The following is a 13,841-nucleotide window of genomic DNA, read 5'->3' as shown; positions in this document are numbered from 1 at the left end:
AAAATAAAATAACACCGCTTGTCCTACGGATGACACCACATTGTTTTGGTAAAAAATTAATAAATTAATTTTGTAAACAAATTATTAAGTGCGGTGTGATGTTTTTAAACGATAGATTGGTTTGTAAAATATTTAAGATCTTGAATCGTACTTAGGATCTTGGTCAAACCCAATATCTTAGGAATAAAATAGTGATGTTGAAAATGTTACTTGAAATATTGATTTTTCTTTAGGTGTTGTTGACATCAGGTCCATTAGAATGGCCTAGACGGCTAGCGCTCCAGCCTTACCTGACGCTTACCTGCTAGCCTTGTCTGACGCCCGCCTGCCGAAAGGTTTTAGTAGCAATGATTGGTCAAGGATTTTGTTTTCCAATGGTATCATCAGGATAATTCAGGGTTGGAAGGGTTTTGTTCGGTTCAGGAAGCATAATAGAGTCATATTGGTTGTGTTTCAGTATGGTTCTGTCTACATGTAAGACAATCAAGGTATTGGGTTTTCGGATTTAGGGCGGAGTAGTGATGGTTACTCTTCATCGGTTAAGATAGTTGATTATGGATTCGTTCTTCGTCAGAGTATGTGATCTTTGCTAAGATTGGGGATTTGATATCAGTAACAGAAGGCGGTCGTCTGCTAAAGAAGATCTCTCAGTCCTAATTAATATCCAGGAAAGTTTAGCACGGATGCCTGGTTTGGTAGAGTAAGTTGTAAGGAATGATTTCGATGACGAAATCTAGTTTAATTGGAGGAGAGTTGTAACACCCTTGTTCCAGAATGGTTCAGCTTTCTTCTATTAGGGACCAAAGATGAAGTTTTGGGGGAAAACCATGTGCCACAACGTGGTGCAAGGATGCCTAACGTGGAACAAATTAAATGGACCGCGTCTTTTATTGGACCACCACAGCATGACCAAGGATGGCCACAACGTGACAGCTGTTCTGGCCCAAGACCATGATTCTTTTAGGTTTTGCTTCATATTTAAACGCCTTTAAGCCATATTTATTCATTTTCAGCCTCCATCATCCTCAAGTTTTAGAAACCCTAACCCTAATTCCTCTATATGAGCTGTGAGTCCATTTTTGTGACTTTGGTTGCTTGTGAAGAAAGAAGAGGCATTGGAAAGGATTATGGTGCTTCTTGGTTGAAGTAAAGGCCTCTTTTGGGCATCTCTAGACCTTTGTAAGTGTTTAGGTTCCTTGTTTTATGGTTTAAAGTGGCTAGATCTTGAATATTGTCCCATGTTTTTCATGATTGGGCAGAATGAGGTAGCTCATAAAGTTGGCAACTTTATGACTCTCCTGAGTCCCAAGAGCATCATATGTTGTGGATCTAGTATTTGGTAGAAGTTCTTGTCTTTTGCTTAAGTTTTGGTCTTTAGAGCTCATTTTGACCTAAAATGGATTTTAGACATGTATTGGACATGCATGCCTATAAAGTTTTCATCGTTATGATAGATTTGGTATTAGAAACCCTTATGGTGTAGTTGGGTTAAAAGGACTTAATGGTTAAGACATTGTGGTATTTGGTTTCATTTGGACCTAGGTTTGGAGATCTTGATCTCTTTGGGTGTCTTAACGAATAAACTTGGAAACTTTATCCATTTAGACCACATAATGGACCAAATGTAAGCTTTGAAGCTCTTGGAATCGACTTAATTCATTAAGTTGTTAGAATTCTAGTGCTTATGACGTGGCCATAGGTTGTCACGGCGTGGCGATTGTGAATTTCATGTCTGTGCGATTGTATGAGGGCCACAACGTAGCCATGGCAGGCCACAACATGATAGTTCATTGAAGTGAACAATGGCAGTTGACGTTGACCGTTGACTTTTGGCATAGGTTGTTTTTGGTAAAAATATTTGGTTTTAGTATGTAGACTAAGGTTGGACCTTGTATGACGTGACAGGAGTGCTATAACAGAGGTTGCAAGGCTTAGAGCTATGGTTTTAGTTGATTCGTGAGTTAGGTGAGTCTCTTCACTGTAACCGTGAGTCGAAGGCACCAATGCCGGCCCACTAAGATATATTATGTAGGATTCTAGCTGTCTTTGTAACTCTTGCATTGTGTATTGGGCTGGGCCCATTGGCATGCATGTAGGGATGGGCCCATTGTATGTTGGGCTTGGCCCATGGCATGATGGGCTATCTGTCAAACCCCAAAACCGGAACGGCGGAATCTTTCTGGGGTGGAGGACGTCATGTTTAGCATCACAACCATTATACAATAGCAATCATAGTAACACAAGACCATTACAATGAATATATATATATATATATATATATATATATATATATATATATATGAAAAGTGTTTACATCCATTTGGAACTTGTTTTAAATACACAAAAAGTATGTAGAATTTAGAAACATGAATCTTATTGCTCCGACTCCTCTAAATCCAAGAAGTACCTGTCTACTAATTTCCTAAGAATAAAAGTAGTTTGAAAGAATACCAACATAAAGCTGGTGAGTTCATAAGTGTTTAGTTTTGATGGAAAATGTTTCTTTGATCCTTTTGAAAAGTGTTCCTCAAGAAAATCCTATATTTTCTTATGAAAAGTATGTTTGAACACCCATTCCTTCCATGACTTCCAGATTCATACAAGGTATGTACAATACAAGGGGTCGTGGAATGAATATGAACATCTGTTAGTTACTTGTTAAACAATCCGTTTATGAAAGGCCGAGTTATCCCGGGAAAATCCTATATTTTCCCTAAAAGTAGGTTGTTGGTTATCCGTTCTAGAATGAAGTGTACAAGTATCTACCATACTTATATCGTTAAACGTGGTTTTCTTGAAAAACCCTGGTTACTTCCAGTGAGGTATATTAGCCTTATTACATAAATAAAACTAATAAACACGTGGTGAAGTAAATCCTGAAGGTATTATTAATACCCTCTAGTAATCAAATCGGTTATTACTTTGAGGTTAGTTCACTTGATTCATTATTACAAAAGTAAATCTCTGCTATCTAGGTTGCGAGTTTTATAACCATAACTGATTGGATATGGCCCGTAACGACCGGTATCCTTTATGACTTTGACACCCGTAGACCTGCCGGTCCGACTGTAGCTAGCAACCAGGTGCGGGGTTGTCAGTCCCGTATAGATCTATACACAACAGTCACGCTCTCTCCCTACAAGAGATTCTGGTTACAAGTGCTAGGTCTACACTCTGATTCTGTGGGAGTGTTACCAAGGACGTGTCTCCAACTTAGACTAACAAATTTACAAGTAATAATACTTAAAATCCTGTTTATGATTTGCATGAATCTTTACATGATTCACAAGTTCGTTACCCTAGTTTCGAAAACTGTTTCTACGAGTTGATTTCTTAATCGTTTGGTAAAAACTGTTTTCCATATTAAAAGCATACTGAAAATATAATTATCTTAAACAAAGTAATATATTTTGAGCACACGTTTCCTTGTACTTTTGCTTGTATCCCCCCTGAAAACATGAAAACTCGGAAAAACATAGGGGTATGAACTTACCTTGAGCGAGTGTTTGATTGAAGGATCGATACGGAAGGTTGGATGTTCAAGTGAAGCCTTGAACACAATTTGATCCTAATTAACACGCAATGACACATAAATGAGTCAAATGAGGGTATTTCATTACTAGATGTGATGGAGAACCACTCTAGGGACTTGGAACTACTTGCACTAAGTGTTAGGACCTTAAAGGATTGCATGAGGGAGGTGTATGGCCACCTTAAAGGTGTGTGCGGCCATGAGTGTGTGGCCCAAGGGGTGTGCGGCCATATACTCACGATGAGAGGTGCCTTTGTGGTGTTTTCAAGGTCCATACTTTCATCCATGAAGTTTTCTAGGCATATACTCGATTTTAGTGCAAGTTAAGGGCCCCAGAAGTGGGTTTGTGGTCCTAGGGTGTGTGTGGTCGTACACGGGAGTGTGCTGCCACACAAGGGTGTGTGCGGCCGTATACAGGTGTGTGCGTGGAGATGTCCAAAATGTCAATTCCAAGGTGCAATAAGGCTGGGGTCATGTCTATCTCGAGTATGGAAGTCAAAATCCCACTTTGGAGGGTGTTTTAAGAGTGTGCGTCCACCTAAAGGGGGGGGGGTGTGCGGCCGCACTCACTTCCAAACACGAAGAACATGACGAATATTGCACACTTAAGGCTTAGATAGAGTGGTCTTTCATGGATATCAAGTTAGAGGATGAATTGGTCACGTTCTTGAAGCTTTAGAAGGTTCACGGTTGAAGAAGCTTGAGAGAATGGTGTAGTGTGCGGCCAAGGAGTGAAAAGATTGAAAGGAAATGGGTCTACCCTTTATATAAGAGTGGGTGTGTGGCCATGAGGGGTGTGTACATCCGTACACCCATGTGTGCAGCCACACACTCCTCCAAAAGGGTTGTGTTGCCTGATTTGACACTACACGACTTGTTGATTCATTCCTAACCTCGACCTTGGACATACTCAAGCTTGGAACACTTAAATTAACCCTTAAACAGTACGAGAAGTCAACAGAACAAGTTTAACATTGATTGAATTGGCTAAGTGTACAAGATAAAGGTTTCTGGTTGTCACACTATCCTTATTTGTATGTGGGATAGGCCCATTATTAGTGGATGGGCCCAATGTACATGCTAGGCCCAATGATATGTATGGTATGTGGTATTTTGGGAAACTTACTAAGCCATGTTCTTACGGTTTATGTATATGGTTTCAGGTATTTCCGGTTCAAAAGGGAAGGGCCTGACGTGACTGCACAATATCCCCCAGAGTTTCCCGCAATGACTATTTATGATAATTACTCTTATGTTTAAATTATATAATTACTTTGATTAGTTTTGGAACAACTCATTTGTATGGTTTAAGTTCTTTTTTAAACGAAAATTTTATTATGAATTGATGTGCACAAAAGTACCCACTAATTTTAATATTTATAACCTAACAAACTTAGACTAACTATGCACTTATAGGCAGTGTACCTAGTCAGATTACAGTATAGCTTAGGTAAGTCGGGTGTCGATCACAGGGAACGATGGTGAATTAATTTAATATATTTGATTATAGGTTACATGTTACACGAAAAGAATAAAGAAATAGTTTAATAAATCTCAAACTAACAATTAATTAACAACTCTTGATAAACTAACAGGAAAGCAAATCTCTTCAGGTACTTTGGTTTAGATAAATTACACCTTAAAAACATAGACAATTGCATACACAAATTCATTTATTCATGTTCACCGATTCCTAAAATGATTAGATTCGCGTTCACTATAACTAATCCTTTAGCAAACAAGTCAATTCAAACAATGATCAGTTGATTAAACTAACATGCTTCCTAGTGTTCAGTTCGTATCAAGCAAGACTTGTAAATATAGTTAATCAAATTGATCATTCAATTAACCTCTTGTTGATGGTCATCAAACAAGGCTCACACATTAACTTACTTATTTCCAAGTTAATCCTAGTTTCACATTCGTTATTCCTAGACTTATAATCTCGATGGTCATCAAAATCATAAGAGACAAGCAATCAAGCAGATGTTCATACAACTCAATTTACTTAACAATTAACAGCAAATAATTATCATTAATACATAAGGATCTTTTAACAAGCTTGGCAAGATAAATTAAACATAAACAAACAATTCAATATAGCAATTAGTCTAATAATCAAAGTTTCATTCAATCATAAACACAAAGTAAAAGGTTTTTACACCTAAATCAGAAACTAAATATATAATAGCAACACAATGGAATGCTAAACATGGTCATGTTAACAACCCATATGATTACCGACATGTATCCGCTCTCAAACCCTTCCGATCTCCGCTCCCGTTAGCTTAACGGCCTTCTGGCCGCCTTCTAGACCCTCAAAACAGCTTAACAGAAGTTTAATATCGACTAAATTAAGTTGGAAGTCGAATCCCCCCTTTTGGTTAGCTGATAATCGACTTTTATAACCCTTGTTGCCGACTTACGTACGCTGGGCGTAAGTCGGATTACGCTGGGCGTAAGTGGGATTTATACACGATTGAGTTTATCCGATGCTAGCCATTACGCGGGGCGTAATCTAAAATTACGCTGGGCGTAATTGCATCTCCAACATTTTTCCTTTCTTTTAGCTTCTAAGCCCGATTTCCGCTTCAGTCTTTTCTTTTGTGCTTTATCGACAACGAATAACTGCAAAACATAATTCAAAGCATTATGAATACTTTTTAGTTCTAAAAGAGAATAATAAAGGCCAAAATATTAAGATATAATGCATAAAAATATATATAAAAATACACATATCAAAATACCCTACACTTAGCCTTTGCTTGCCCCCAAGCAAATTTTACTTTTATTTTACCAATAACGTACTAAACAATCCATTTAAAACTCAGCCATTATGACAAGACTGCAATGCATGCATTTGTGTCTAAAATTTTTCTAAAGTACCCCCCCATACTTTAAATACTCACAATCTTCATAAACACTCGCCCACTTTTTCCGAACAATGCTCATTTTATGCAACCCTCCGAATCCATCCGCAGAAAACCTCCTAACCTCAAGGTATTTTTAGTTGAGCAACCTAAGCATACATAATCTAGAATTACAATTTATGATACCACTATGGAGCTCTTTTGGAATTCTTCACTTCCTTGACATTTGATCTTTGATTTCTTTGAATTCACCACCTTTGTTGTTTGATTTTTGGTATCTTCAACTTTTTGAATTTCTTGGAATTTTGATCTTTTGATCTTCACTTTATTTGCTCCAAAATTTTTCAAACTTTTTTTTCGTAATTCTCTCTCTTTTTTTTTCTTTACATGTACCTCACTTTTTTCACTCAAAACCTACATGCTTAAGCAGAGGCGCTCAACCTCAACCTTTATTGGTTAATGATAATAATTTTCCTGGATACATTTCAGGTTTAGGCTGCTAAACATATTGCATCCCTCAAACCAAGTGGGGTTATATTTTTGTTCCATGATTTCACTAAAATAAGGGAGGCCACAAATGCACTATAACGTGTATTGGCTCAACTAAACATTTGAGTTCTCATCGGATCATCTCATACAATATTAGCAAAATTTAAATTATCACTAGATTTTTCTAAATTAAACTATTATTTCAAGTTTTTAAATTTTTTTTAAAAATTTCCCAACTCTAGCAATTTCCAAACTATTATTTCATTTTTTCTTTTAATTTTAATTTACTTTTACCGACCCCCTACCCCACACTTATTTCATACAATGCCCTCATTGTATGCTAAAACGAATTAAGAACATAAAAAGGGAGAAAAAGGAACAGACTTCCCTGAGTAGTTGTGGCGAGATCGAATGGGGCTGCTACAAGTTGCTTCAAATATTGCTAAAAGACTGAAAACTGGAACTGCTGTTTCTGAATTTGCCGAAAAATAAAATCAAGACTGCCGACTTCAAAAATGTGGTGCAAAAGATTGCAAACAAATGCAATGTGTAATAACCATGACGCGGGAAAGTGTCGACCACGTCGTCTCGTCAAGAATGACATCCTCTTCTCGCGATGAAAAATCCCCCACAACATAGGAAAGTGTCAACCATGTCGTGGCAGCCGGGATGATACTTCTTCCTCGCGTCGAAATAAAACTCTATGGTGTGGGAACAGCTCATCCATATCCTAAGAGTCAAAATATTGTAAAAATGCCAATCTTCTAAACAATCGCTCACGAAATCAATATGCACCCACACTTATGACAGATTGTGGGTCTTTGACTATAATCTTCGAACTCTCACATGACTCTCTCTAGCAACAGTCGGACCTAGCTGCTGAACTTACTGCCAACTTTCTAAGGGCGAAAATTCTGCAGAGATCTAAACAACCAAAGAGCATCAAAAGTAAACAAAAGTAAAACAACCTAAATTAAAGTTTAATTACATACCAAATAAAAAAACTAAAACTAAAAATAACACACAAAAAAAAAAAATAAGAAGGATAACTAAATCACTCATCATCTCCATCATCATGCTGCTGTGTCCCAGAAGTACCGGCCCCATCATGTCGTGGATGGAATGGTGGTGGGTAGGGAACCGAGTACTGAACCCCTGGTGGGCAAAGAATGCATTCAACGCATCCCCATACCACTGTTGTTGTCTGTCCACATGTGCAACATACTCACTAAGGTTCTGGACCCTCATGTCAAGACGGTCAATGCCCTGAGGTAGGTAGCGCATATCAATCTCCGGCTCAGGTCCCTGCTGCGCTCCCCGAGGAGCAGGTCTACGCCGCTGGACCCGTCTCGGCTGTGGCTCGGCGGCATCCTCCTCGTCCGCAACGTCATCTGCTCGTACCCGCAAGACTCCATCTCCGCCTCGCTCTAATACACGCATCGACTCTAACAACTGAAGGCTCATCGGCCTCAAGTCATGAAACACCATCGATCTCGTGATCTCACGCGTCAACAACTGATATGATCGGGCTAATCGCGTGATAAAATGCCCTCCGCAAATCGGGCTATCCTCCCAAAGTCCCCTGGCCCTCCGTCCCAAATATGTAGCTAAAGCAACTGGAATTTTCAGGTGCCTCCCTGGAGTAACAAGTGCCCATAAGAAATACAAGTCTGTCGAAGGCACTCTCTCACTATTCTTGTGGTGCGTGAGAGACATAGAAATCAAACGGTGCAACATTCTGTAAGTAGTAGACCGAATCATCCTCCCCCGTGCAGTAGATGGTGTATATACTCCCCCTGTAATCTCGGCCCAAAAAGTGTTCTCGTTATAGTCATCTGGCCGGTCCGTGAGACAATTAGCAAGGAATGCTGGGAAGTGGACACTCCTCGTCTCATCTGCTGTGTATATACCCACTTGAGTCGCAAGCTCTATGACACTGCACTCCTGGCTCACTCCCCCCAGTCTGAAGGCAAAAGCTGTCCTATCATCGGGTGCCTTCCTAGGATCATAGGAAACTGTAGCGTAAAACTCCAGCAAAAATTCCCGATAAACAGGCTCCTGGATCCTGAACAATCGTGCCCATCCCTGACATACGAACAAATCCACTCCACTCGCGTCCGAGTACGTGTATTGCAAAAAATCCTGGATCAGTGCAGCAAGTCCAGTCCGGGTCGCCAACTCCCAGTCAAATGAGGGTGCTATATCGATCTCCTTGGTGAGAAGTAGACTCAAATTGGTGGCATATCGTGCCCGGGTTGCATCGTTCAGCGTTTGCGGAAATTGTAAGAAATGGTGATCGGTCACATCCTCGGGTGGGTTGGTCCTTTGAGTTCTTCGGGCCATAATCTGCACAAATAGACACAAAACCAAACAAAATATAACAGCATTAACAATTTTTTTTTAAACCAAAAAAATGGTACTGGATATGGATAGTACGCTGGGCGCACGTCCAGGTTTCATGAATCTGTGTTTTGCTTCCTTTGCTTGTGCTAAAGTCATAACCCATATCAAAATTTTCAAATTAAGCAACTGCAAGCAATACAGCAGGGCAAACACATGGGGCATATCGAGCATACAACCTCGTGGTCCAAAGCAGAAAAAAAACGGGACCACCCTTAAAAATACGAATCATTCCCATGTTCGTTCCTTGTATTTTTCAAGATTAAACACTACATGGAAACTGCATAGGCAGTCAAGAATCGAAGTCAATAGGGGTTACGCTTAGCGTCCGTCCCCGAGCTCAAATCGATGGGTCTATCACGAGATTAAGGACAAATTAAGTCCTAGGGTTTAGTCCATTGATGGAAATCGGTCTTTTTAAGCTCTAATCAAAACATACAATTGTGAAATCGGCCCTAATTCAAGAAATGTATAAACCCTTGATTTTGAACAAAGGCAATATGCAGCCAATTTCATCGATTGAAACACAAATCCATAACATTGAGTAACCGAAAAACTTACCTGTGTGCTGAATTTTACAATAAAAGAAGCAAAATTGAAAATCCTTGGGAGAGCTTGCCGTCACAGTTCGTGTGTGCGAAGGAAAGGATTGTGAAAAAAAAATAATAACAAAAAAAATCAAGGGTCAAAAGGTATAACCTGGTCGCCGATTACAGTATAGCTTAGGTAAGTCGGCAATGGCAACGACGCCAAAAACTTGATGTGCACAAAAGTACCCACTAATTTTAATATTTATAACCTAACAGACTTAGACTAACTATGCACTTATAGGCAGTGTACCTAGTCAGATTACAGTATAGCTTAGGTAAGTCGGGTGTCGATCACAGGGAACGGTGGTGAATTAATTTAATATATTTGATTATAGGTTACAGGTCACACGAAAAGAATAAGGAAATAGTTTAATAAATCTCAAACTAACAATTACTTAACAACTCTTGATAAACTAACAGGAAAGCAAATCTCTTCAGGTACTTTGGTTTAGATAAATTATACCTTAAAAACATAGACAATTGCATACACAAATTCATTTATTCATGTTCACCGATTCCTAAAATGATTAGATTCGCGTTCACTATAACTAATCCTTTAGCAAACAAGTCAATTCAAACAGTGATCAGTTGATTAAACTAACATGCTTCTTAGTGTTCAGTTCGTATCAAGCAAGACTTGTAAATATAGTTAATCAAATTGATCATTCAATTAACCTCTTGTTGATGGTCATCAAACAAGGCTCACACATTAACTTACTTATTTCCAAGTTAATCCTGGTTTCACATTCGTTATTCCTAGACTTATAATCTCGATGGTCATCAAAATCATACGAGACAAGCAATCAAGCAGATGTTCATATAACTCAATTTACTTAACAATTAACAGCAAATAATTATCATTAATACGTAAGGATCTTTTAACAAGCTTGGCAAGATAAATTAAACATAAACAAACAATTCAATATAGCAATTAGTCTAATAATCAAAGTTTCATTCAATCATAAACACAAAGTAAAAGGTTTTTACACCTAAATCAGAAACTAAATACATAATAGCAACACAATGGAATGCTAAACATGGTCACGTTAACAACCCATATGATTACCGACATGTATCCGCTCTCCAACCCTTCCGATCTCCGCTCCCGTTAGCTTAACGGCCTTCCGTCCGCCTTCTAGACCCTCAAAACGGCTTAACAGAAGTTTAATATCGACTAAATTAAGTTGGAAGTCGAATCCCCCCTTCTGGTTAGCTGAAAATCGACTTTTATAACCCTTGTAGCCAACTTACGTACGCTGGGCATAAGTCGGATTACGCTGGGCGTAAGTGGGATTTATACGCGATTGAGTTTATCCGATGCCAGCCATTACGCGGGGCGTAATCTAAAATTACGGTGGGCGTAATCGCATCTCCAACATTTTTCCTTTCTTTTAGCTTCTAAGCCCGATTTCCGCTTCAGTCTTTTCTTTTGTGCTTTATCGACAACGAATAGCTGCAAAACATAATTCAAAGCATTATGAGTACTTTTTAGTTCTAAAAGAGAATAATAAAGGCCAAAATATTAAGATATAATGCATAAAAATATATATAAAAATACACATATCATGAATTTTTGGGACATTACACCAACTTTTGTAAAACCAACATATTTGCATGAGATTCGAGTTAGATGCATAAGTGTGCTCAAAGCATACTTGAAACAAAAAACAAAAAACTTCATCTATGAACAATGATCAACTCGCTGCGTGGGAGATCCCTATGCATTGCGTCTTACTAGCATAGATTAGGGTTTCTGTTTTTTTGTAGCTTACGTGTTGCGAAAGATGAATGAACACGCCACATAAAAATGGACACACCCGACCAAATGCAAACGTGTCTCGTGATCTAATCAGATTACTAACATGAAAATTGGTTAACAGAAGCATAACATAAATTAATGTGCATTAGTCATGAACAAGTGGCTTTGAAACCATCGTTAGGTTTTGAGGGATCTAAAAGGTCATAAAGGCGCACATGGGAAGAAATAAACAAATGAATCTCATAAGACAAAAGACGGATCCAAGTTTAGCTAGATCTAATGCAACAAAACATAAACAGAAGAAACTAAAGACAAAGAGCAATTTGGGAGTTGTTTTCTATTTCATTCAATCGAGCAATATAAATATATACAATGGAGAATATGAGAGATATGGAAACAAAATATACACAACCTAAAATAGGAGATACTAATTGATCCTAATTCTATAGAAAATATACACGAGATATTATTCTACACCCCCTCAAGTTGGTGCATAGATATCTATCATGCCCAACTTGTCAACTAATGTATCAAACAGTTTTTGAGATACTCCCTTAGTGAGGATGTCTGCTATTTGTTTTTCTGATCTAACAAACGAAAAACAAATAACTTTATTATCTAAGTTTTCTTTAATGAAATGACGGTCTACTTCAACATGCTTAGTTCGATTGTGTTGGACAGGATGATGAGCAATCTGAATGGCAGCGGTGTTATCACAAAAAAGGTTCATTGGGCGATTCATCTTGAAACCCAATTCCTTAATTATATTCCGGATCCACAACATTTCACAAACTCCATGAGCCATGCCTCGGAATTCAGCTTCTGCACTTGACCTTGTCACTACTTTTTTCTTTTTGCTACTCCATGTTACAAGGTTGCCACCAACAAATGTGAAATACCCAAAAGACCTTTTCATGGACTCATCTTCAAGTACTTTAATATACGATATACTGCTTTCATGTGTTCTTCGCTGGGGGAGTGCATAAATTGACTAACCACACTCACCGCGTATGCAATATCAGGCCTCAATGAGATAGGTAGATCAACCTTCCAACCAGCCGTTGATACCTTTCTTTATTTGTAGGGACTTGATCAGGGAAAATGTCCAACCCATGATTCATTTCAATAGGAGTCTTTGTAGGTTTGCGATCTAACATCCCCAATTTTGTGAGTAAATAGAGAACATACTTCCTTTGTGAGAGAGAGATTCCCTTCTTTGACCTTGCAACTTCAATACCTAAGAAGTATTTTAGTTGTCCAAGGTCTTTGATTTCAAATTCTTTCGATAAATACTTTTTCAGCTCATTTATTTCCTTTGGATCATCTCCAGTGATGACCATATCATCAACATATACAATAAGAGTTGTGATCTTACCATTCTTTTGATTGATGAACAAAGTATGGTCGTAGTTGATCTGTTTGTACCCAAAAGCTTTCATTGATTTTGAGAATCTTCCAAACCAAGCTCTTGGAGATTGCTTCAACCCGTACAATGACTTCCTCAACTTACACACCTTATCAACATTACTTGGGTTGGTTTTTACACCCGGAGAGATATCCATGTATACTTCTTCTTCTACGTTTCCATTCAAGAATGCGTTTTTCACATCAAGTTGATGCAACGGCCAATCTTTATTTGCTGCTAGAGAGATGAGAATTCGAATGGTGTTGATTTTAGCTACTGGTGCAAATGTCTCTTTATAATCTTTCCATGGCGTTGTGTGTATCCCTTAGCAACGAGCCTTGCTTTGTATCTGTCGATCTTTCCATCTGCATTAAGTTTTATGGTGAATATCCATCGGCAACCCACCGTTTTCGTTCCAGCCGGCTTCTCTACGATATCCCAAGTTGCATTCTTTTGAAGAGCCTCTAATTCTTCATTTATCGCATTCTTCCATTTTGGATCATTCAATGCATCCTGCACGTTATTAGGAATAGATACAGTAGATAGTTGATTAATGACAAGTGCATGAGACTCAGAGATCATGTGGTTGGACATAAAGCTAGCTATGGGGTATTTTGTTTTAGATTTGAAGTCTGGTTCATACTGTTTTTTGGGAACTTCTTTTGTGATTCGATTAGAGATTCGAGGTTCATGGTTCTCTGTTACATGGGTTAAAGGAACCTGTGGAGGGTCGATTCTGTCATTATTTTCAGGTTCTGGTGTAGGGGAAGAAATATTTTGATTTTCAGGGTTGATT

Source organism: Lactuca serriola, chromosome 8 (genome assembly GCF_051521515.1).
Source record: "Lactuca serriola cultivar US96UC23 chromosome 8, Lser_US96UC23_V15, whole genome shotgun sequence".
NCBI classification, from domain to species: domain Eukaryota; kingdom Viridiplantae; phylum Streptophyta; class Magnoliopsida; order Asterales; family Asteraceae; genus Lactuca; species Lactuca serriola.
Note: the sequence above shows the minus strand (reverse complement) of the source record.